At 37.8% G+C, this 25,939-nt stretch overlaps 2 long non-coding RNA genes across 3 annotated transcripts; one reads left to right on the top strand and one right to left on the bottom strand.

Annotated features, from left to right (window-relative positions):
* Nucleotides 1–588: 588 nt before the first annotated feature.
* Nucleotides 589–14,226, top strand: LOC116597527. Of its 2 annotated transcripts, XR_004288657.1 has the most exons (5): nucleotides 589–697; nucleotides 2,362–2,472; nucleotides 7,404–7,470; nucleotides 12,762–12,867; nucleotides 13,666–14,226. It is a non-coding gene; the product is annotated as an uncharacterized LOC116597527 (long non-coding RNA). The 2 variants fall into 2 exon arrangements; XR_004288658.1 differs by lacking the exon at nucleotides 7,404–7,470.
* LOC116597528 lies at nucleotides 10,319–16,281 on the bottom strand. The gene is made up of 3 exons (XR_004288659.1): nucleotides 16,168–16,281; nucleotides 15,486–15,543; nucleotides 10,319–10,581 (listed from the first exon to the last, which is right to left on the bottom strand). It is a non-coding gene; the product is annotated as an uncharacterized LOC116597528 (long non-coding RNA).
* Between the last annotated feature and the right edge of the window lie 9,658 nt (nucleotides 16,282–25,939).

Raw genomic sequence — 25,939 nt, 5'->3', positions numbered from 1 at the left:
TTAATTGGGTGAATAAAGAGGTAAATTGTAGTTCATTAAATTTTATTATATAAAAATGAAAATGAATTAATGCACAGAAAATTTAGCATCCATCTTAGGAACATTAGGTTGAGTCCTAAAGCAAGTACCAGAAGATTCCGTTTTTTCAAAAGTTCCCAAGACAAACAAAATTAAACAATACTAGGTAAACCTAAGTAATAAATCTGTAAGTAAAATAAAAGCACAGAATTCAGAATGGCAGCTATATCTGTGTAAGAGGAGTGACAAGAAGAGATAAAGGAATAGCACGTAAATAAATTTAAGTAATTGGTAGTAGTCTTGATCTTGGTTTAGGTAATGGTGCTTATGAGTGTTCACTTTATTGATTAAAAACAAGTAAAATAATAAAATTAAATGAGAAGTCCATGCCTGAGAGTGATGTTTTATGAACCAAGTGTGGAGATCAATCCAGTGCTATGAACCCAAGATTGAATATGTATATGCTTATAGGAATGTGAGTACCTGTGTATGTGTCTTATTTCTTCTTCTGCTTCCATATAAGTCCCTTCATTTTAATCTTTTTCTTTTTCTTTTTCTTTTTCGGTGATGTCTCCTTAAATGCCTTTCAGTCTTTCTTTGGCTACTTGCATCAGAATATGTGGAAAACTTCTATACCTGTCTAGATCAGCTCATGAGACCTCTTGGAAAGAGAAAGATGGTGGGGTTTTTTTTGTTTTGTTTTTTTTTTTCTGGTGGGTTGTCTAGCCACACACATAGTTGAAGCATATTGGAAGATACCTTTTATTCTTAAAGGCAAGCAGGGCTCAGACAGCTCTCCTCCATGGTTATCAGGTTAACAGGAATTGCAGTATCTTTGGATAAAAAGGCATGACCCCTCCGGTGCATCAAGGTGACCCATATTGCTCAAAAGAATGACTTCCCAAGTCATTTGTGCAGTCTGTTCTATACCAGAGCCCCAAAGAAAAGGCCAGCTTTGTACAGTACATCTTTAGGTGACTATGTAGCATAAATAAAAATAAATTTATTTATTTGACAGAGAGAGACACAGTGAGAGAGGGAACACAAGCAGGGGTGAGTGGGAGAGGGAGAAGCAGGCTTCCTGAGGAGCAGGGAGCCCAGTGCGATGCTCGATCCCAGGAGCCTGGGATCATGACTGGAGCCAAAGCCAGATGCTTAATGACTGAGCCACCCAGGTGCTGCAACTATGCAGCATTATAAGGAAGCTCTAATGTTTTTAGGGTTGGTGTAAGTCCATGGTTCTAAAATTCAGCTGAGTGATAGAATCACCTGGAGATGTTTAAAAAATTCCTGATACACAGCCTTAACTTACGCTGAATAGAAGCAGAATTTCTGGGAATGGAACTTATGCATGAATGTCTTCTAGATTTCCTCAAATGATTCTAATGTTGAGCCTACATTGATACCATAGCTTTAAGTGTAAGAGTAGGAGATTTAAAAATATCATCAAATCTCTCTATCTCCCCTCCCCCAAACTACATTTTTTTTTTTTTTTAACTTCTGGGCAGAGAATGATTCTATGATCATGGATATACTGGAGAGAAAAAAGGGGAAAAAAAGGAAATGGTCAAAATTGATACAGAACAGTAAAATGATTTCTTGCTAGAATAAGATTTTTATTAAACAATTGAAACCATCTTGCTGTCAGTACACTGCCAATTCTGTAATTAATTTCTGGCTGGAAGAATTTTAGTTCTCAGTGTGGTGCTTCCACATTGTTTCCTATTGGTTTCTTTCATCTGATTACCTTATCAGCAACAATTACCACTTGGGTAACTCAGGGAATCTGATCAAGATGAGTAATGGGAAAGTTCATACAAGGCTTCCTGTCTTTTTTCATTATTTTTATTTTTTTTCTCTTTAGTACCCCAGATCTGTTAGAGTTTGACTCTAATGATGAGACAGAGGCTTGGAAGCTAGAGTTTACTTCTCTTTAATCATAAAAAAGGTGAAATAGTTCTGTTTGAGGACAAAATTTAAGCAATAGGCCATTCACTGAATTGTATTAATACCAGCTACCATTTAATGATGCTGGCTGTGCTTCAGACAGTCTGCTTAGCAAGTTATCAATGTTGTCTCATAATTTTTTGTACAACTCTGTGAGGTCAATACTGTTCTCTCCATTAGTAAAGATAGGGCACTGGTGCTTAAGAAGGTTACGCAACTTGATCAAAATCAAACAGCTGGTAGTGAAGAGGCTATGCAAGATTTGGATTCAGGTTATCTTAACCTTATTCCCTTGCTTAAAATACTTAAACACTTCATTCACTCCTTTTACTAAGTATGTAGAATTAGAATCTTCAAGTGGGAAAGGGACCTTAACGATTTCCTCATCTGTTGTAGTGCATAACTACTCTGTCTCCCAGCTCTTCTGGAACCCACTAAGTGATGAGAACCTCACTTCATCCTGAGGGAGCTTCTTCCATTTTTAGAATGTTCTACAGAGATTTACAGGTATTCACTACTATACTGATGTGGGTAGGACCTGGTTCTACTCACAGATGTCTTACATAATCGTTATGCTTTCTTGTAGAGAGGAGGTATAGTAGCTAAGTCTCATGAATAAAATCAGGATAATAGTCACAATAATGCATCTGAAAGTAAAATGTTGGTGAAGGTTAAATGAGGTGATATTTGTAAAATTCCTGGTACTTATAAACTTATGTATTACTTCTGATATATATGTTGTAAACTTATAAGACATATTAGGTTTATTCAGTTGAAGCTCAAGTATTCCTTTAGCATTTTGGGGATTTCCCTCATCACCTCTTTCTGAAACCACAAAAATAAAATTTGAGCAAAGTGATAACTGACTCTAAATAATGAACCTATTTCAAGCCCGGCTTCCATTTCTGTCTTATCTTTAACCTTTGTCCTCATTTGAGCTCTAATATATACGATCAATTCTATCTTATTTATCGTCCATGTTTGGTGTAGTCCTTTCAGATTAACAGCTTGTTTGGATGGCCCACCAGTACTGGTCCAACGGTTGACAAGTTTTGATTTGCGTGTGTTAGCTCTAAATTCTGTAATCCGAAGCCAAGTGTTTCCAGGATCTGAGGCCCTAATGGTGTACTCTGACCTCACTACCCTGGGTACCTGGCCTTTCAAATGTTTGAGGATAGTCACTGTATTCCTTCTCCGGACTAAATAATCCATCAGTCAGTTCTTATATGGTCTCGTCCTCAACCAAACACTAGTATTTAAAGAATGCAGTCTCTCAATTTTCCTTTTCTTTGCTACTACTAAAAATAAGATGCATTGGTTATATATTTTTGTGGTTCAGGGAGTTAACTCAAACTAGCTTATAAGTTAAAAAATAGGGAAACTTAACTGAGGGAGAGGACAGATCACAAAAGGAATAGGAACCAAGGCATCTCCAAGAACATCAGCAGTAGAAAATTAAAACATTTTATACAGAGTTTGGGTTCCCAACCATTTATTGACCCATTTCATTGTGATATAAATCTCAAAACTTTCTTTAGAATTTTGAATATTGTTTCATTATTTGCATTTTGCATGATAAACAAATAGCTTTAAGGAAGACATTTTGTTGTTCTTTTGGTTTTCAGTTCTATATATGAGTCACAGTAGTCTTAACCACTGTGAAGAAATTTCAAAAACTCAGTCATTTTAGTAAGTGCCACCTGCACTGATTTATACAGGCATTTATTCATTCATTCAACATTTATTTATTTAAATTTCCTGTTTTGTGCTAGGTTCTGTTCTAGGTGTTGGACTTACAGACAAACCTTACCTTTTCATTTTTCTATGTTCATATCCAAGAATCCATTATCAAATCCTGTTCAGTCCACTGTCAAAACTTTTTCAAATGTATCTATTTCTTTTTTTAAAAGATTTTATTTATTTGAGAGAGAGGATGAGAGAGAGAGCGCACAAGCAGGGAAAGGTTGAAGTAGGCTCCCTGCTCAGCAGGTGTCTCAGTCCCATGACCCTAAACCATAGACATATCCTAACCAAAGACAGATGCTTAACCAGTCAAGCCACCCGGGCACCCCTCAAATATATTTACTTCTGTCCATCTCCACTGCCATCCACCATAGTCTAAGTCACTCAGTATATTTGCTTATAGTATTATGAAAGTGAATTCTTCCCTGGAATGCAACAGGAGCTTCATCCTTGCCACCCAATAGCCATTTCTACACAGAAGTCATAACACTCATTGAAAATATAAATAAATTGATTCCACTGCTTCATGGTTCCAACTGTATTTAAAATAAAACTCAAATTTTGTATTTTTGAGGGGCAACAAGGGTCTCTCGTTGCCTAACTCTCTCTTTTTTTTTTTTTTAAAGATTTTATTTATTTACTTGAGAGAGAGACAGTGAGAGAGAGCATGAACGAGGAGAAGGTCAGAGAGAGAAGCAGACTCCCCATGGAGCTGGGAGTCCGATACGGGATTCAATCCCGGGACTCCAGGATCATGACCTGAGCCGAAGGCAGTCGTCCAACCAACTGAGCCACCCAGGCGTCCCATCGTTGCCTAACTCCCTTAAGTGCAATTTTCCTCTGAGTACCATGCTCTCACCATAATGGTGGTGGTGGTGTTGTGTTTGGGTTTTGGTTTTCCCTACCTTTTTTTCATTTCTTTTTCTCAATTTTCATCAATCTCATCTCATCTAATCTTCAATATTCACTTTTTTTAAGGATGTTTTTACCTTACAACTTACACTACATTCTTATTGTATCTTATTCCTTTTCTTCCTGGCGATTGTAAGAGATTAAAATTATATATTTATTTCTATATTTATTATCTCACCAACTAAACTATAAAATCCTGGAGAGTAGAAATCTTCTCTGTTTTGTTTATTTTAGACCTAACATTTAGCCTAATACCTGAAATATAGTGGTCATTCTTTCTATATTTGCTGAGCAAATGAATGACTCATCTTAAGTATATTTACAAAAATATCAAATTTTCTACAATCATCTAAAAAGAGGTTGTATTTAAACATCCATGCTTCTTGGTTTTTTTTTTTTTTCAAATTAACATTTCAATCTTTATTTACATAAGACTTTTAGAAACTAGGGATATTAATATTAAATCACCCAAGACTGGGTGAAATTTTATTGAGAATACAAATAAAGGGAAACTGAGTTTTTAAAGTCAGTTTCTGAAATTTAGATGAAAAGAATATCGAGCACTAGTAAAAAAAAATGATAAATTTACATATCAATATAGGTTCTGTGCTCACAGATTCATTTCCTATGAAACATAACAGAGGCAAGCTTGGGGAATTACAAAGGGAGGAAAAATCCTAATCAAATAGAAACTGTTGTTCAAACAGAATATTAGCTAAAATGATCCAATCGGTTGCTTGAGCCAAATTTTTTTCTTTAAGCTGTTCATGCCAGAACACAGCCTCTCAGAGCATTAAGAATCCATATTACATTCCAAGTGTTTGCCCAACAGATGGGGGGATTTGAAAGATATATTCCATGGAAATGGGATGAGAATAAAGAAGGTTACCAGTTAGTCACCAGCATTAACACAATTTACTCATAATGGGGCTGTATTTTTCAGGTTAAACATTATTAGCTGTATCCCAGAGCATGTTTGGCTGTTATATGAATCAACCTAAAATACAGTAAGTTCAAATTGCTGGGTCTTTGATTCAGGATTGAGGATTATGCTGTGGAATGCAACATAATATGCAGAAATTCTGAAAATAAGAGTATAAAAAGTCAAAAAGTATACCCTCCTGGAATGAGTCAGTCACTAAGCTTTGTTTTCATATTTCTCCAATGACTTCGGATGATCAGAGGTTCTCGTGGGTGATAAGTGACACAGTTTTAGGTCTTTAAGACAAAATCATTGTTTGTCATTATAAAACACAGTAGCAGTTTCCCCTGCAACACATCTCCCCCAAGGCTGGGCCAAGTTCCTTCCAGGTTTGGGAGGACTCCCCCAACATGGCGGGCACCAGCTGCTCCAGGACAACGGGTGCTCACTTTAAATGGGGTGGGGAACCCCATTCTTGCCCAGCTGCTTGGCTTCTAATCTCTTGCATTCCTGTTCCATGACCAAGTAGAACTTTTTCCAGAAATGAAAGTTGAGTTTCAGTATCATTCACCATATTAATAAACCCTATTAATAAATCAGCATCTTATTTAATGGGAAGAGACTGACAGCATTTCCACTAAAACTGAGGCAAGGATGCCTGGTCTCCATTTTTGCTTTCCACTGCCACAGAGGTATTATGTTGCCTCCGGTCCCCAACCCCCAGAACCTGCAGCCCCCCTAGTCTCCACCTAGCCCTGGGACGGCACCAGGGTGCCCAGGCCACCCAAGGCCCCAGCCCTTGTTTCCCCATCAGCTGCTGGAGGCCCCCACCTGTCACTGTGTCTGTGCCCCATGCTTCCTGTTTTTAATTAACAGTCCATCATGAATGTACTGTAATATGCAGTTGACCTTTGAACAACATGAGTTTGAAATGTGCACGTCAATTTACATGTGGATTTTTTTACATGTACTGTAAATGCATTTTCTCTTCTTCATGATACACTTAATGATATTTTCTTTGCTCTGGTTTACTTTATTGTATTTTTATGTTATATATATATATATATATATATATATATATATATATATATATGACGTACAAAATATATGTTAAGCAACTGTGTTATTGCTCCTGGTCAGCAGTAGGCTATTAATAGTTAAGATTTTGGGGAAACAAAAATTGTAGAACGATTTTCAAATGTATGGGGGTTAAGTGTCCCTAACCCCCAGGTCAGTTGTGTAGTTGAGAATAACTATAACTTTAAAAGTGTAAAATGGTCAACCTACCATGAAAAAGGTGTGATGAACTGACTATTGGAAGACCCACGGACGTGGTATTGGACACCTACTTAAAGTGATAAGGCTCACTTGGTAATTCTTGAACTCATTATGGAGACATAGAGGACCTAACTCCCTTTCTTTTTTCCATCCACAAAAGTTTTTCAGTTGATTTGCTTGAATTCCCAGTCATATAATTATATCTTCTAAAATAATTTTGCTTTCTTTCCAATGTTTGTAATGCTCCATTGCCACACCCATAATTTCTGACTTATGAGAGAGTATCGATTTTCTTGAGCAACTAGATTCACAGTCTCTAGAGATTCTATGATAAAACCAATTCCTTTAGGACATACTTGGGAATCAGTTTTTCAACTACTTAAATGGATCTTCTTTTTTTTAAATAAAATCACATTTACCAAGTTTCTAGTCTTTATTTAGTATGTGTTGACTGGCATAATCTAAAACAAATGGAAAAGCAAAATTTCTGTTTAGTATTTATGGTTTATTTGGATACAATCTGTTATTTTCAACTGGTCCTTTTGAGTTTCATTGGACTTTTGTATTTGTCAATTTGTTTAAGAACACAAAGATGGTTTCCTGTTGAAAGGAGAAAAGTAACAAAGAAGTCTAATTTGTGAAATTCCAAGGTAAAATCTTTTTAATTCTAGAAAAAAATGAAAGTAGATGTAAACAGATATACAATAAATGACATATACTTCTTAAAATTTGAGATAAAATTTCTTCTGATAAGCACAGGAATAGAAGTATTTAAGGAAGATTATCAATTTTTAAGAATGTTCAAACACACACACACACGCACACACACACAAGCACTCACACAATTTGGCGCCCAAGTGTCATTTTTCCTAATGCAGGTGTGGCTGAAGTGATTGTCAACAACACAGGCTTCCATTACTGCTTAACTAAATGGGCAATCTTTTCAGGTCTCTGTTATTGGCAGGACTTTTCTTTCCCTGAAGGAAACATTTGCTTGAGATGATTAACTCTGTGTTTAAAATACTGTTTGCCATTGAAATCTAAGTGCCACTGTATGTCCCTAGCAGTTCAAGGTTTTGTCATTTTAGACCTGGCTTCATACTTCTACTTATCTGGCCTTTCTCTCATAAAGCGATGAACTTTGTCTTCATATTTATCTTTTCTTTAGACTATACAAACTTTAAGGACAGTGACCACGTTACTTTCATCCTTGCATCCTTCCTAAGGCTTACCATGAGGTGTTATTTGCAAAATAAGCACAACAGCATTTTTTATTTGATTTTTTCTGTGCATATCTTGTCTCTGGAGCTAGTTTCACGACAGCAAGGGCAGTGACTTAACGTCTGTTAAAATTTTGTCTAAAGCTCCCTTTCACATTTACAAAGTGGTTCCTGTAAGACAAGATGGGCTTCCATTATGTATGGTTATTTCCCATTAAAAATCCTATGCTGACGGGGCACCTGGGTGGCTCAGTGGGTTAAGCCTCTGCCTTTGGCTCAGGTTCTGATCTCAGGGTCCTGGGATCGAGCCCCGCATCCGGCTCTCTACTCAACAGGGAGCCTGCTTCCTCCTCTCTCTGCCTGCCTCTCTGCCTGCTTATGATCTCTGTCTGTCAAATAAATAAATAAAATCTTAAAAAAAAAAATCCTATGCTGAAGGTTACTTAACCTCAAGCCTTGCTACAGAAACTTACTTCCTCTATTTACTCTTGCCATAGATCCTGACCCACTGCCTTCTGCTCTTGTTCCTTGGCCTGATGTGCTCAGTTTTCTTTTCTTTTTTTTACTTTCCAACCACAGTCCACTTGACCGAGTATTTATCTTTCTCAGCCCAAGCTAGCTTGAATTGTCATGCCTGAGCTGGAACACTCTGGCACCATTACCGTGGCTTTCTCAGTCCTCACTCCTTGTCAGGGCTTTCCAGGCTGAGAGCTAATTAGTCTGACTCAGCCCCTGAGTCAACCACCCCGTATGTGCTGACTGCCACAAAGTCAATATCCTTGCTTCACTCTACTAAGTAAATGGAGCTCCCAGTGCTCTCTGCAGCTCTCTGTCCCCAACCCTTCCTCACACTGGTTTTTGTGACACGTTCCAGCAGTTGTTGAAATCGCCAGCACCTAACATAATGCTATGTACTTAGAAGGCATCCAATAGATTTTAGATAAAAAGAGCAAATGTTTATTGTAATGGAGTAGAGGGTGATAGGGAACTCTCCTTCAACTCCCACCACCAAACTCCGAATAATTTTTGTCATTCACCTGTGCTTTTTTGGGTGATAATTGTATTTTTTTCCATTTTTGGTAGAAAGTTAGTTCTGAACTCCCCAAGCACACATTTATAAATAATGGACATTATAAATGTTTAGAAGAATACATGGCAGAGTTGGAACCATCAGACCATTTTTTTTTTTTAAAGCTATACAACTTTTTTGAGGGGGTGGGGAGTTTGCAAAAAACCCTATAGTTACCCATAATTTTTTCAGCCAATTCTGCCCTCATAACTTCCATGGAAACACACTCTTGATAAATGAAGAAACATACTGTGAGTGGAGTGCAGCTAGTGGGGCTGGTCTGACCACCCCAGGTCACAAAGAAACAGACTACTTGCTCCAGAGTCTCTGACAGAGCACCTGTTGATTTCAAAGTCAACATCCAGTATCATGTGGTACACACATCCAGAGAGTTTTAAAATTTACTGTGTGATGACCTCAAAGTTGGAGTTTGCTGAACTGGCAGGAGTTGGGATTGATATTTAAAAAGTGATACATTTGAGTCCCAGAAATTTGATGGAGAAGAAAAAAATCAGACCCAGAGATCTAAGAGCACATAAGCATAGAAGTCCTTTCTCCTTGGGTGGGAATAGTAGGGAGGAAAAACCAATGGTCGGGGGAAAATTCAGAAGTAAAAATTGAAGGGACAGTATTTAGTAGTTTACTTTGAGTTAACTACCCCACAATAGTCTGTTGATACATTTCCCCAAGAGTTATTGTGTCTGCTTGGTCTGGGTCAGCAATTCGGGAAGCTATGTTTCCTTTTATGAAAAAAAATGAAAAAAAAAAGTGTTTTGCATCATGAAGGTGAATGTTAGTGGTTTATGCAGGGTTTGAAGTCATTCCAGGTGCAGGTAGTGGGACAGTGGGGCAGCCTGTGGTTAGATGAGACTGTGTCCCTGTGAAGGACCTGGTCCAGTAATTGTTTTTTTTAAATTTTGGTGTGGAGTTTGTTATTCTGTAACATCACCCTTTTCTTTTGTTCTTTTTTCTTTTAAATTTCGGCACATTATTATAGTTTCTTTTAGATCACCTGTGCATCCCCTTCTCTAGAATCTACCTTTCTTTGGGCTTGAACAGGATAGGGAATGGTGAACTGCTTCTGTCCCTGGGCTCTCCTTCCACCTGGCTTTCTTCTCCTGCACCATGTGTTCTAGCTTCTCAGCTGTTCTTGCAAGCGAGAAATCACCTGAAGCGTACAGACTTCCAGCACTTCCTACAAAGCCACGCACCTTCCTGCAAGGTTTTGCTGACACTCAGAACAGTTTTCTGTCGGGTCAGGGTCTCTGTAGAGTGTAGGCTTAGGCATGGGCTTGGTGGGGTCCTCACTCTTCTTGCTTTATTTTTACGAACAAGTCATAGCATATATAATCCCCTGCCATGTAACTCCAGCCAGAAATGTGAATGGACGGACAGTTGGTTGGCGAGACTGATGGTATCACAGTGAGTTTCATGGTTCTCATTTCCTCTTCTCACAGCTACCTGTTTAGTTCCTGCAAATTATGCATGCAACAGAGGTGAGCCACTTCAAGGACATGTGGCAGTCCCCAAGGGCACCCCCCCAAAAGTGTTTTTTTCTCTAAGAAACTTTCTTGCAAACCTGGGTTCCAGCACCTCCGAGGAGGTTCTGGTGTTCCTCCCTGAGCTCCTGCTTCATGTGCTGCTTCCTGGCTCTCCTATGTGTTTGTGAGTTGGTTAACTGGAATCCAGGTAACCTGAGACACAGTTTTCTCCTTCCAAACAAACTCCCTTGGGTGGAGTTCTAAGTCCAGTGCTAAATTTAATGCACTGAACATTAGCTTAATACTCTAGCAAATAAAATGTTCAAGGAATATTTGTTTTATATAAGTCCTATTTTCTTAACTTGATTTTCTTCCTGATTTATCATTTTCTTGGGAAGATTTTTTTTCCTTTTAGACAATCTATTGGTTTTTCATGTTCAGTTTATCTACTGAGACCCCACTAAGTTTAAGGGATGTTATTTCTTTTGGTTTGGTCCTGTTTATGGCTGTTACAGGGATTTGCCAGAGGGTTTTCAGTTGCTTTAGTTTTCTCTACCTAAGATTCACTTTCTATCTTTATCTAAAGTGAAATCATTCTTCATGTGTACTAGAGAAGTTCTTCCTACGTACAGAGAGAACACCTAATTTGATTTGGAGGATTCCTTAGGAAATGTGTCCATTGGTTTATTGGGAACCTGCCAAATTCAGTCAATGCTAATCACACATTGTAATTATAAAGAGGTTTGTTAAAGTTTTTCATTTTAAGGAATTTATAATCTAGGGACAATAACTTATTCAAGTATCTGTAATACAAACTATATTAAACACTTCAGTTTATTTTTCTAGAATTTATTTCATTTATTTTTTCTATTCATGTCTCTTGGAGACAATGTTGTTTTTAAAAAAAATCTTCCTTTTCAATTCTCAGAGGAATAGTATGTGGAAGTTAATTTACATTAGTAATAGTCTCTAAATTAATTACTACTAATGATTTTATTTGCATTTAGTTTTTAATTTGCTTTAATAGACATCACTGTTTTTCAGAATTATCAGTCATTGGTATATTCTGAAATTTATACTATGATATATAATGGCTATATACTAATAGGGAAAAACTTGGGATTTGAAAACCAGCTCTTTTGACTTACAGTTAGATTTTCCCACATCTAACTGTTTTCAACACCACATCATGCCCTAAAGTAGTGGTCCTACCGCCTTTGCTAATGTGATGCCATTTATGGAGGATTTTTCTTCTCAAAAACAGCAGGGGCGCCTGGGTGGCTCAGTTGGTTAAGCATCTGATTCTTGGTTTGAGCTCAGGTCTTGATCTCAGGGTCATGGGAAAGGGCTGTGCACTGAAGGTGGAATCTGCTTGGAATTCTCGGTCTCCTTCTCTCTGTACCTCTCCCCCAGCCCCCACCTGTACTATCTAAATAAATAAATAAATAAAATATTTTAAAAATACATATGTGAATATACACTCAGAATTTTGCACACATTTCAGGTGTGTTTTTAGACACTCTAAAACCCATGCATGAACTCTGTCAGAAGCTTTGCTATAAATTCATGTAATTGGGATCCTGAGAGGACAAGGTGGAGCCTGGCATTAGAGAGTCCACTGGATATTATCGGAATCACAGTTCTTCCACAGAAGTGCCAAAGAAATGAGGCCAAGGGATCAGAAGTGGGATCAATTTGAGATTTGTAAGACAGGAAAGAAAGAAATAATCAAAAGCCACAGTAGAATTATTTGTAAAGAGATGTGACATGTGATACATTCTAGAGATGACAAAGAATAAGAATAGATTGTTTATGAGAAGACAGATTTTCAAAGCAGTTTTTACTCTGTCAGTAAATCAGTATCCAGTGTCGATATTAGTAGTACAGCACTGAATGAAATGAAAAGAGAAGGTGGGTTTTTTTTTAGTTTTTTTTTTTTTTTTTTAAATCACAAAAGCAGGCATTTAAAGCCTTCCGAATCAGTGAATCAATGAAATCTTTCAGAAGAGACAGAGATGATTAGCGGAGCAGTAATAAAATTTCACTCTTATCAAAGCTTGCCTTTGTTTAACATTTAATGTTCATTATGTATTACTATTTGAAGGATCATTGGATTTATTTAAGACATAAATACCACTAATTCAAAACTTATTCCACTACTGTCTCCATAGATAGTGAGGACCCATGGATTTCATCACTGCATATCCCAATTTCAAAGATTAATCACCACCCCAAAAAAAGATCCACAACTTACCAGTAGCTTTTAAAATATCACTTGTAAGTCTTAGCTTCCATTGTCATAGCGTCTGTATCAACAATGCAATGTTTTTCACTAGAATAGTAGAATTCTCATGTTTTAAACTGTTCACAATTTAATTATTTATTTGGAAGCTTGAGGTGAATTTGAAGTGTGAAAATTTACAGAATTTTATCAAATGCTCCTGATTTTAACCAAAGTATATGCAGATCTTCTATATAGAAATGACACTTAAACCAAGTTTTATAGGTTGTCATGACAACATGAGTAGTATTCCTTGAGGAAAGATTTGAGCTTGATCATATTTGCAGTTGTCCTGGCAACATGACAGTCTGGCTTCATGAATGAGATGTCACTTACTTCACCAGTTAAACTGGTTTTAAGTTGATTGGACTTCTGGTTAAGATGAGTGGACTTCTATATATATATAGAATCATATATATATATATATATATATATATATGGTTCAGAAAAATGATCACTATTTTGAAAATAGACACAAAAGAAATAGCATTTCAGAGTCTGAGAAGAGAGACAGATACATATCAAAGTAGGAAAAGAGATGTGAGAACGAGGTTGGGAAATGGAAGACAAGGAATGAGAGAAGGCAAAAAGGAAAAAAGCAAATAAAGTAAATATGGACAAGGAGGTTGGCATTAGTAAATCAAAGAATTTCACTGTATCATTGCTGGATGGGAAAGGTTGAACATGGGAACAGAGGAGAGAGTTGCTATGGAAACACTGGGGCACCTTGATTGAACAAACAGGAGTGCCCTATTGTGTTGTAACTAAGTTGTTGTTATTGTCATTATTATCAGGAACATCAGATGGAGGATCATTCTAGAAGCACACCAGAAGCATTTACAGGTATCTGACAAAGGAGTTTTGAAGGAAACAGCTTCAAGCTAAATGGATTTGGTACAACAGAAACAACTCTTTATACAATATCACTTTCAGACATGGACAACTACAAATAAATCTTACATCAATCATAGCAGCTGTGAATATAAATTTTAACTGTTTTTAAAATGTTTTTTTTTTTTTTAAATTTTTAATCTTAATAGTATGGCTTCCAAACTACTTAGACATCCAGACTGAAATATAAATTGAGTGATTTTACTTTCTTCTGTGAGTAATTTTATATTACTGAAGAACTAGAAGTTTGATCAAATGAGACAAAAGTAAATGACACGGTGTAGATTTCTGGTGTGTGGGGGTGTGTGTGCGCGCGCGTGCGCACGCAGATGTGTGTGTGCGCATGTGTGGGTAAAACTATTCTCTTCACATGTCTTTATGTATATTATGCCATACTTTTAATTTTAATTTTATTTTTTTAAAGATTTTATTTATATGAGAGAGAGGGAGCAAGAGAAAGAATGAGCAGGGGGAAGGAGAGAGGGAGAGGAAGCAGCAGGCTCCCTGCTGAGCAGGGGACTCCATCCTAGGATCCCGGAATCCTGAACTGAGTCACCAAGGCACCCCATGCCATAGCTTTAAATCAGGACTTCTTAACCCTGGTTCCATGGCGCAGAGGTTTTTAGGTTCAATGAAACCCTTGAAGTCAAACGCATGTGTACATGTATATGAGTAGTGCATTTTCTGGGGTGATGAACCAGAATTTTACTGGACAAATAGTGACCTTCAGAACATCACCCACTAATGAAAAGTTGTGGGTAGGTGGATAAAATCATGAATAGAAAGAAAAAGAAAGATGGCTAGGATTTTCCACTGTGTGAAAGGCAGGCATGGGTAGGAACTCTTAGTTCTTGACAATACCAGCTACCCTGAACCTATCGGTGTGCCGTTGAGCCATCTGTGGAACTGCCAAAGACAGAGATACTAATAGAGAAGATGGCTCGTAGTACTTTTTATTTTATATATATATATATATATTTTTTTTTTAAGATTTTATTTATTTATTTGACAGACAGATATCACAAGTAGGCAGAGAGGCAGGCAGAGAGAGGAAGGGAAGCAGGCAGAAAGCCCAATGCGGGGCTTGATCCCAGGACCTTGGGATCATGACCTGAGCGGAAGGCAGAGGCTCTAACCCACTGAGCCACCCAGGTGCCCCTCATAGTACTTTTTAAAGAAATAAGTCACTAAAGCACAGTGAAAGTCATCACCAGTTAACAAAACAAAGATCTCTCCTCCCTGGAGTTTACATTCCGGCAGGAAAGAAGAGAGCTACAGATAAAAGTGTTAGCTGTGTAATATTTAAGTCTTAAAAGAATTTTCAGTGTTCCCAGTGCCTGCCACAGGATAGATGCTTAATTAGGACCTGTTTGCAGGGGCTTCTTGAAGTACACATTCATTTAAAAACATTAATTTTTTTGCCTTCACCTTCTAAAATGTGAGCTCTATGGGGGACTTTTATGTATTTCATTTCCTGCTGTATCCTGAGCACCTGAGCACCTTGAACTTAGTACAGACTCAATAATTATTTGTTTGTGAATAAAGGGATATTCTAAGGGTCAGTGTTCAGTGTTGGGGATATAATAATCACTTAAACCCTCATCAGCATAAGCAAAAATCGTTCACATTAACTTTGCCATCTCCATGCCTGTTGTCTAAACAAGAAGGCCTTTGTTCATTAAGAAAACAAAAACAAAAACAAAAAATATAATGATGTCCTTACAGCTCCATGGCAGTCCAATATATTTTCTCTGTTCAGCTCCTTTTTAAGCTGGCTCTATCTGTCAACATTAGAAATCAATAGATCAAAAAAGATGTCCACTACTCACATTAGAATTTTTCCCCTTTGTACTTGACCAACCCATCTAAATGCTGCCCCTCTGGGCACTATTACCATGGCCAGCTCTGAAGCTCCGTGGTTGAACCTCAAGCATGTACCCACAGCTATCTGCGAAGAGGTATTTAGAATTTGCACACACTCCCTTTTTGGGTCGTTTGCATCCGTGATAGCATGGATCAGAATTTAGCTCATCAGAACTTAGTCTATTCCAGGTATAGTAGCATGTAATTCACGTTAGCTGAAATCATCATCATCTCCTATATCATCTCGAGTGTACCAGGAGTGTTACAGGCACAAATATTACTCAACCCTTACAACACCTCTTTTTGATATGTATTATCATTCCCATTTTACAAGTGGGAACAAACAAACAAAAAACAAAACTTTAGAGGCAAAGTTATCCCTTGTGACACAAAGTAAGAGACAGACAAGGACTTCAAACACAGGCCTGTGGACTCTAAAATTTGTGTACGGTATGCTTTGGTGGCTACCTATGAAAGCTCTGTGATTCTGTCTAGTTGTTGAGCTCATTAGTATAATTCTCTTTCAGAATCCTAACCCTCACCTCATTCCACCAGTCTTTATTCCCATACATGCCTTGTCCAACATGGTGCCTCGGTAGACAGCACAGACCCATGCTGAATCAGAGCTGTTGCCCGTGGTAACAAGCTGCATCAGAGACCGGGTTCCGTTGGGATGTCAGATCACCCTGGAAACACCCTGGGGAGACTTTGGAATTATTCATAATTACCACAAATTGAAAGTGATGAGAAAATTGGTGCTATTTCTCTATCAATCTCTAGAAAGATTATTATGCTATCTACTTACTACCAGGTTTGGGTTTTTTTTTGTTTTTTTTTTTTTTATTCTTGCTGTGAGAATTTGTTCCATAAGCATCAACATTAATTCCCAATCTTTGTTTTGTAACACTCAAATTCTTAATTTCCTAACAATATTATATAATGTAGTAAAACTTTGCTTTAACCTTTTATTATGAAAGAACTCAAACATATTCAATAGTAATAGGAGAGAAATGAACCTCTGTATGCCCATTGATCCATGGTGGACAGTTACTAATAAATATCAAATCTTATTTCATTCATATTCACTCCCACCCCTCCCCCATACCTACCTCAGGAGTACTTTATAGCAAATTTCATATATCATCTCATGTCAGTTTGGTTAAACTTTATTTAAATGGTAATGTCATAGGAGCAATTGGGCAAAGAGAAAAATGAGGAAGAGAACATGGGAACAATACAAAAACCCCAGCAAAATGCAGTGAAATTTCTTGTTTTTATTTTACTCCAAGCAGATGAAACCATGTATCTTTTATTCATTTTTACAGCAGTCAATACTTAATATATATTTTTGATAATGATTATGATGATGATAACTTTGCTAAAATGTGTAGCAAATAATTCCCGAGTGGGTATCAGACACTGAGGGAGATAGATTGTAGCAATTCCCAGATGGTAAGAAATTGGGAATCAGTGATGAGTTTGCAATATAAAGGACTAGTGTGTTTTCTATTACTGACCAAATCAAGGGGGCATTTTCTTATAGTGTACTGGGGGAGATGTTCTTGGCAACAGAATCTTTTTGTATACAATATATTATATTCAAGATAATCTCTGTAGCATCCAAACAACACTGACATTAAAGCTTCTTTACTGAGGCTGATAGAAAAGGTATATTAGATTTTGTTTGCTTTTGTATTTCTCATTAATAACTACCAATAACAGAGCTGCAATTGATAATGCTTTTAAATATCAAGTTATTATTTTTAACTTGAATTTGAATGATAATGAAAATACCCTATCTGCATTATAGTTCTTCTTATTTTGTAGAATGTGTCTAATTATTCAAAAAATGTTTCTGTTCTCAGTCTAATGATGGCATTGAAAACACATATAAATTGGTTAGTAATTTAGCATATCAAAAAAATAATAATATTTTCAATATATTAATTATTATTTTTGAAAAGTCAATCTAAAATATCAATGTTAAATCTGGGGAAATATATGCTTCATTAACATCCAGTATTAATTTCAATGTTATAACAATGTGAACCAACAGCTGTCAGTTCTTAAAAATGTAGTAAGAGGGGCACCTGGGTGGCTCAGCAGGTTAAAGCCTTTGCCTTTGGCTCAGGTCACGATCACAGGCTCCTGGGATCCCCCGCTCCTGGGATCTAGCCCCGCATCGGGCTCTCTACTCAGCCGGGAGCCTGCTTCCTCCTCTCTCTCTGCCTGCTTCTCTGCCTACTTGTGATCTCTTGTCTGTCAAATAAATAAAAATCTTTAAAAAAATTTTTTTAAACATGTAGTAAGAAAATTAGGCTATACATCAGTTAACCAATTTAGAAATTATTTTTTTTACATTTTATAGGAATATTTGTAATGCCTCAAATTCAATTCATACTAATTAGAATAGCTTTGGTAGTGTAATTGGTATTTTACTAAATATGTTGATTTTATAATTGAAAGAAAATGGTTGGTTCTAGATATTAACTCACTCTGAAATGAAAGTTTGTGTTCATCATCTTATAGCATTTTTATTTTAAAAGAGTAATTTTATGAATCATATGTGCACAGATAATTTGTGTAAAGGTAATATAAGTAAGGATATACCGTAGGCTAGTGGATCTCAACCTTTAGCTCTTGTAAGAATCACCTGGAGGGTTTATTAAAGCACAGATCACTGGACCCAGCCACACAGTTTCAGTTTCAGGAGGTCTGGGGAGGGCCTCAGTATTTTCCATTCTAGTAAGTATCCAGCTGTTGCTGATGTTGCTAGTCCAGAGACCACACTTTGAGAACTACTACCGTAGACTAAAATGTTCTAAGAGTGCAGGGCTTAAAGTTGTAATAATTATGGAAAGTCTTTTTAAAACGGATTAGTGCATGGGAAAAGATAATAAAGTCAGGGGTTGCCATTAATTCTAATACTCTCCCGGACCGCCTCACTCCCTCACTCTCCAGGACTACTTATTCCCCTCCTCTTCTCGCTTCTCTTCTTTTTATTAAACATCTCTTCTTTTCTTTTCTCAAACATCTCAAGTCCCTTCATCTTTCCCCACTCTTAGCTGATAACAGTGCTTTAAATTTGCCTGAATTAATTCAGGAAATCAGAAGAGAAATTCATCCTCCTGCTGCCGTATTTACCAGCTGGTTTTCATGTTTTCATCTTGTTACAATGGATGCACTTGCCCCGTTCCAGGCTGTAGCGAATCCCTCCACTTACATACTGCATCTCAGTCCCGCCCACATAAGAATTTGCTCCCATAGTTATTCCTTTCTGTCTTCTGATTTTCTTCTTATCTCACCTGTATTTCATTCATAGTCTGCTTTGCCGGAGTCTCCTTTTTTTTTTTTTTTAATTTTTATTTTAATCAACCTTAAAGACCAGACTGATTCCTGGATCCTCATAATGTACCAGGATAGTTCACTTGGAGGAGAGAAGCACTAACCGACTGGATCCCATCCCCGTGAGCCCATGAATCATCAACTCTCTTGCTCTCCAAGTTGCAGGTGCATGAGGGACAGGTGGGTTTCCTCAGATGTCCCACAGTGTGGTGCCAGAGAAAGCTTTGTCTGTACAGGAAGGTAGGCAGAGGCCCTCCATCTGGGCCTGATCAGGGTATGGTCAGGTTGCGTCTATGGTACAGATCTGTCTCTATAGCAGTGGCTAGACAGAATAAGTAGAGCTGAGAAGATTTGATTTGGTGCACGAGGGGAGTCCATTCCATGACTCACCTATACAGAGAGTTTTGATGGCTTTAATAAAAAAAAAAAAAATTCTTCACAATTGATCTGAGGCTGTGGCAGGGGCATTGATGGTATCTGATACAGACAACAGCCTGCTTCACGCCGTGCCTTGGTAGCTATAAGAGCCCATTGTTCTCTTCAGAAATCTCCAACTAGCATCGTATTAATTGTTACCCACAACTAGCAATGAGTTAATTATTAGTCTTGATTGTGCAAGTAAGACAGCTCTAATAGTTCACCTCTGCACAACCTGAAAATTAAATTCATTAAAGACCGCTCACGTTGTCATAGAAGTCCTTTAAGGTTGTTAGGGGTAGTTGAAGGAATCCTCATGACTCTATTTTTCTTTCTTTCTTCAGGTTCTCATTTTGTCAACAGCCCCCGAGACTTGTAGTTCCAGGTTGAAGTTCAGAGATTAGGACCTTCTCTTTCCTCCACCCAGAATCCTTAGTAGTGCTCACATACTGAACCAACGTGAGAAGCGTATTAATACACTGATAGGCCATCTCATGGAATTATTATATAGAACCACTTAATACATTGCTTAGGAAAATGTGATACTGGACTTTACTCACAGCCAAGGAAATGCAAAGGGAAATTACAATAAGATACATTTTCATATCCAACAGAATGGAAAATTTAATAATAATAACCATATTACTAACTGTTGGTATTAGCGAAGGTGTGGGAAACAGGAACCCTTAACTCTTGCTGTTAGAATGTAAATTCCAAACATTTCAGAGAGCAATTTTAGAATACCTAGCATAAAATGTTCTTATACTTAAATCCAGCATTTAATGATACTTAGTACAGGGGAATATTCACATACTTAAGCCCAGCAATTTCTCTTCTGGTGCCTCTTTCTCACAGTTCTGGAGACTAGAACGTCCAAGATCAACGTGCCCACACATCCGGTGTCTGGTGAGAGCCCTCTTGGCTTGCGGATGGTTGCCTTCCTGATGTATCTTCACGGACTGGAGAGAGAGGCAAGTTCTATGGTCTCTTCTTATAAGGGCACTAATCCCATCATCAGGGCTCCACTCCCCCTCCTGACTTCATCTAAATCTAATTGCCTCCCCAAGTTTACACCTCCAGATACTGTTGTATTGGGGATTAGGGCTTCAGCACGTCAAACTGGGAGGATATGAACCTTCAGTGCACACCACTCTCGATATACCTCTCAGTAAGATCTCTATGTGTTATTTCAAAAATACTGTTCCATTGCAAAAGGGTACATACAGTGCGATATAATTTATCCTACTCAGAAACCAATAAAATAAGAGAGTGCATCGTTTGTGGAAGCAGTTCTAAGTAGTAAATAAATTTTAAAAAAATACATAGGAAGAAGGAATAAGAACTCTGGGACAGAGGAGACTGTTTTCTGAGCATGGAAGCAGGGGGAGAGACAAAGGATGGCCCTTTTTGTAAGAGTTTAGTTTTAGAGAGAGGAAATAGAGGGGAGAGTGTGTTGTGTGGGGCAGTGGCGCAGGGGAAAGAAAGAGTAATGAGTGGGAGAAGGGGAGCACAGAAGGTCAAGGTCATGCTAATCCTGATGGTGGAGACCTAAGCGCCTACGGTCTGATTTTCTGTTAGGTTTGTGGGTTGCTTTTCCCTTAATGAAATGTTTGTAAAAACATAATGCTAGGTTTACTTTTGTAATAGAAAAGGCTTCATTTATAACTAGCTGCTGCTTTATTGCTGAAATACTGATGGTTGCCAGAGGGAAGGTGGGTGGGTGAAGGGAGGTGGGGCGTTCAGGTTTCCAGGTACGGAATGAATACGCCACAGGAATAAAAGGCACAGCATGAGGAATACAGTCAGTGACACCATAATAGTGATGTAACGGGATAGATGGTGACTATACTCGTAGTGAACGTAGCGCAATGAATAAACCTATCAAATCACTAAGTTGTACAGCTGAAACTAATGGAACATTTTGTGTCAACTACACTTAAAAAAAAAAAAAGTTTAAAGAGATCACCATTGCAACACTATGTATACAAGGTTTTGGGGGCCTAAATTCTTTTATTTTATGTGTGTGTTTATTCTCAGTGTTCCTTTCAAAGTTCAAGATAAGTTTCCCCTATTTTGCTGTCAGATGTTACAACAGGGGGTGAGAATCACAGTTGGGGATCTACTTCCTTTTTTATTTTTTTTTTTTAAGATTTTATTTATTTATTTGACAGAGATTACAAGAAGGCAGAGAGGCAGGCAGAAAGAGACAGGAGGAAGCAGGCTCCCCACTAAGCAGAGAGCCCGATGCGGGGCTCGATTCCAGGACCCTGGGATCATTACCTGAGCCGAAGGCCCAGGCTTTAAAACACTGAGCCACCCAGGCAACCCTACTTCCTTTTTTTTTCAAGGTGCTATAATATATCCCTCTGTTACCTAGTTTTTCTTCAGCCCTGAAACAACATAATGACTAGAGCATACCTTTCTTGGCTCTAATTAGATCATACTTGTACTGTCTGATGAGACTTAATGCACTGTGATGGGGGTACCCAGAACTCTGCACTCATAGGAGTGCTTAGTATTATCTGTTATGTGTAGAACATTAGTCCAATCTTTGGAAGAACATCTAATTTCAAAGTTACATTTGCGGGGAGGTGTGGTAAGTCGCCTCACTGCCATTACAATGTACTTTATTTTACTTGAGAATGTTGACAGAAATCTTTGTATCCCTAATTGTAATTAGGAAAATCATGCAAGTTTTATTCATTGTTTTCAGAATCACTCCCCCACCTGCTAAGAAAGTCTGGATGTCAAAATTATCTTTTGAAATATGAAATTTGAGAAAAGACTTAAATTATACAATAAGGACAGGGAAAGAGAGCAAACTGCCATTGTCAGCATTCAATAATCACAGAAAAAGATAATTTGGCTAGGTCATATAAAGCAAACAATGATCTTTTAGGCTGGCTAAGAAGTTCTAACCGTCAGAATTAAGGGCGGGTTGGGAGGGCAGGGAGACAGGTAACCCACTCCGAGCAATGATCTGTGTCAAGAATGTAGATAAAGAGAATATTTTAGAGTTTTGTTCAATGTTGAAAGGAATTGTCTTCAGGAAGTCAATCTAAGTGTAAAATTTTTATTTCAATCTCTAGCAGAATGAGACATAAAAATATGTATGTGTACACACACACACACACACACACACACACACAAACATTCATCACCACTGGTCACTAGGGGACAAAAAAGCAATGATCATGTTTGTATTTCTCTGGGTAGAGTCATTATTCTTTCGTTTTGTTTCTTTTGTTTGCTTATTTCTCCTAAGAGCTTTGCTAGGCACTCAGGAGAAAGACTTTATCACCGTGTTTACTCAGTATTTAGTCTGCGTTTCCAACCTTCTCAAGGCCTTTTCATACTTTCTGGCACAGAAGTGATCTTTCAGCTCCCTAGGCAGTGGTCCAAGTTCACTTCAACCACAGGGACGTCTGATCCATTGCTCAGTCACCTTTTCACTCTCTGTCCTACCAGCCCAGCCTCATTTCATTACCTCACATTCTAGGATCCGTCATCGTGACCATACTCCCCTTCTTTGCTCCTCTCTCCTGAAGTTCTTGCCCCCAGACCCCAAAACTAATTAAAACCATCCTTCTCCTTGTCCTCCACCCACATCTGAGCGGCTCGGTGGGGCTGGAGAACAATGCGTGGCTACAGGGACTGGTCATCGTTTAAAATGATCACAGCTGCGAGGCAGGTCCTCAGCGTTGTCCAGCAGCCTCCCTGCTTCCCTCAGGTCGACCAGTTCCCCAGTCATGTACACCTTCTCTTTGATCCTCAAACTTCCAACATTCCTTATTTCCTCCCCACCTCAGCTCACTATGTTGCTTCCCCCCGCCCACTGAGAAAATACATCAGTGAAAAATAAGCTCCTTATTTTCCAACTTCTGTATCCACCTCCCTCCCTACGCCAGCTCCTTATACTCTGCCTTCTTTTTGTGAGGAGACCCTTGACAACCCTCTCAAAAACTCACTTTGACCCCCTAATTCTAATTCTATCCCATGTTTTATTTTTCTTCCTAGTTAGGATCGTCAGTTGGCCTATTGTGTATTTATAATGCAGACCCCATGAAATCATACACTTTGTCTATTTTCTTGAATAGCTTCTGAAACATAGAACAGATGTTCAATAATATTTATTAAGTAAAGAATGAAATGTTCTATTAACTTCATGGAATATCTACCCCAATTTGATGATGACTGACTCAAAGAGAAGGGTGTAGTGTGAGAATTAGGAAGTTTTCCCTTGCAACATGAGTCAGAACTTTGTTGATCCAGAATGTTCCACTGGTTCTTACTTAATGAATTTATTTTCCCTCTCAGAGGCCAGTTCATATTCACTTTATTCCCACCCTTGCCACAATATTCTGATGTTATATTTGATACATTATCTCCTGTTATGTAAATGATTCACTCCATCCATACATGCATAATTTCATGTCTGCTCGACAAGCTTGACAACATTTTTCATGTTGATTTTGTCTTTGATGATTATATGAAGGGAGCACATTATTTAAATGTTAACATAATAAAGGGAACACCCTTATGGTAAAAGTCATTTCAGGCAGTGATGACTTATCCCTTATTTATTAATTAAGTGGGATGAATGCTAACCAAGGGGACTTATTTATTTTGCTGATAATTGATTTTTCTGATAATTGAACAAAAACATGCCAAATGGAACATGAAACATTTTAGCCCATGATTATGTCTCATCCTTAATGGGGCAAAGAGGATAGAAGATGAAAGGCACTCATGCTGCGTAGCATTCCAAAAGTTTTCTTTTCCCACCCACTTACTGTCTTCTTTCCTTTGTGTATCCAGCCAGGATCCAAAATTTAGTGCTAAGTCATGGATCACAGGATGAATTCCTTAATCTGGGCAAGTCCGTAAAGTCTTGGAAATGACCCTGGCATAGGAAAACAGATTCTCAGCAAACATTTAAGGAGTGTCCTAGATACTCAAAAGTCAAGTAGTACCCACACACCACTTCAGGCTGCTGAAATTCAAAGGCAATAGTATTTATAAGCAAATGCCAAAGGTGTCTCTGATGTCATGCTATTGCTGCCTATATATTTGGGTGTCATTAAGATTCATTGCCACAGGAAAACAAAACTAATACTTAAAAATGCTAAGTAGTTTGAAAAAAAGTACACCTTAGTCTAGTGTTTTTGGTTAAATTTTCTTCAGAACAAATTAAGAGCTAGGGTTTAGAACTTTAGCCACTTTTGGAAGTGGTGTCTTTTTCTCTCCTTCAGTATAGTTAGGTCTTGGCATCTTCCTTCCAATGGATCTCTTCAAATGGGGTTCTGTAGATTTGGCTTCTAATCCCTCTCCTGCCACTCAAGGCAGCAGGACAGGGCCTAGGCTGGCCAAAGTCTTTGGACCAGTGATCTTTGGCCATGAGAAGCCTCCTCCATTTACCCAAGAGTGCCATACAAAATGGCTTGTGTTCTATGTTTTTCTATATGTTCTATGATCTGAAAAAGATTGGTTAATATATTTATTCAAAAACATGTTTTGAATATATTTATTCAAAAACATGTCTACTGTGGGAATCTGGGAATATATCCTGGGGATATAAAGGTGAATAAAACTCATACCTCAGTGGTCTCTAAGTGATACATCTTCTGTAAAATTCTATCATGTATTTCTAATACTTCAAAATGACCAGTTTGGGCCAAAAATGTAAGTACATCAAAGGAGAGAGTATAGATGACTGAGTGAATGTGGAAAGTACAAAATATTGGGGCTTATGAAAGAAAATAACTGGAGTTCTTGCTACAACTATTTATAATCGTTTATCTCTTGAGGACACATTTCTAGTTTTGCTTTCCTTTTCTTGGTTATCTTTCAAGCTGTTTCTTCATATTATTTTCCAAGGATTTTTATTTGTACAGGAAGGAAAAACAAAACAAAATTATTTTTAATTATTAAACATAATCAGAAATTAATTCAAATGTAGGATGTCTCAATTCCATAACAGCAACATCATTAAATATTACAAATAGATTAAATATCACAAAATACTTCTTAGGGCAATCACAAATAAGTGAGTGGGGTTATGATCTGTTAAGATGATCCTTACCCTCTCCACAAAAATTGAAACCTATAGCTATGCTGTGATACTCAAGCTTCTGTGTAGCTTATTTAGCTATTCTTAGTACTGTATGGTTCGTTCTTTCTTCTTCTTCTTCTTTTTTTTTTTTTTTTTTTAGTGAACATATAATGTATTATTAGCCCCAGGGGTACAGGTGTGTGAATCACCAGGTTTACACACATCACAGCACTCACCATAGCACATACCCTCCCCAATGTCCATAATCCCACCACCCTCTCCCTACCCCCCTACCCCCTGCCATCCTCAGTTTGTTTTGTGACATTAAGAGTCTCTTATGGTTTGTCTCCCTCCCGATTCCATCTTGTTTCATTTATTCTTTTCCTACCCCCTAACCCCCCCATGTTGCATCTCCACTTCCTCATATCAGGGAGATCATATGATAGTTGTCTTTCTCTGATTGACTTATTTAGCTAAGCATAATACTATATGGTTCTTTC

Source organism: Mustela erminea, chromosome 8 (assembly GCF_009829155.1).
Source record: "Mustela erminea isolate mMusErm1 chromosome 8, mMusErm1.Pri, whole genome shotgun sequence".
Lineage (NCBI taxonomy): Eukaryota > Metazoa > Chordata > Mammalia > Carnivora > Mustelidae > Mustela > Mustela erminea.
The sequence above is the reverse complement of the archived record's forward strand: the minus strand, read 5'-3'. Positions and strand labels throughout refer to the sequence as shown.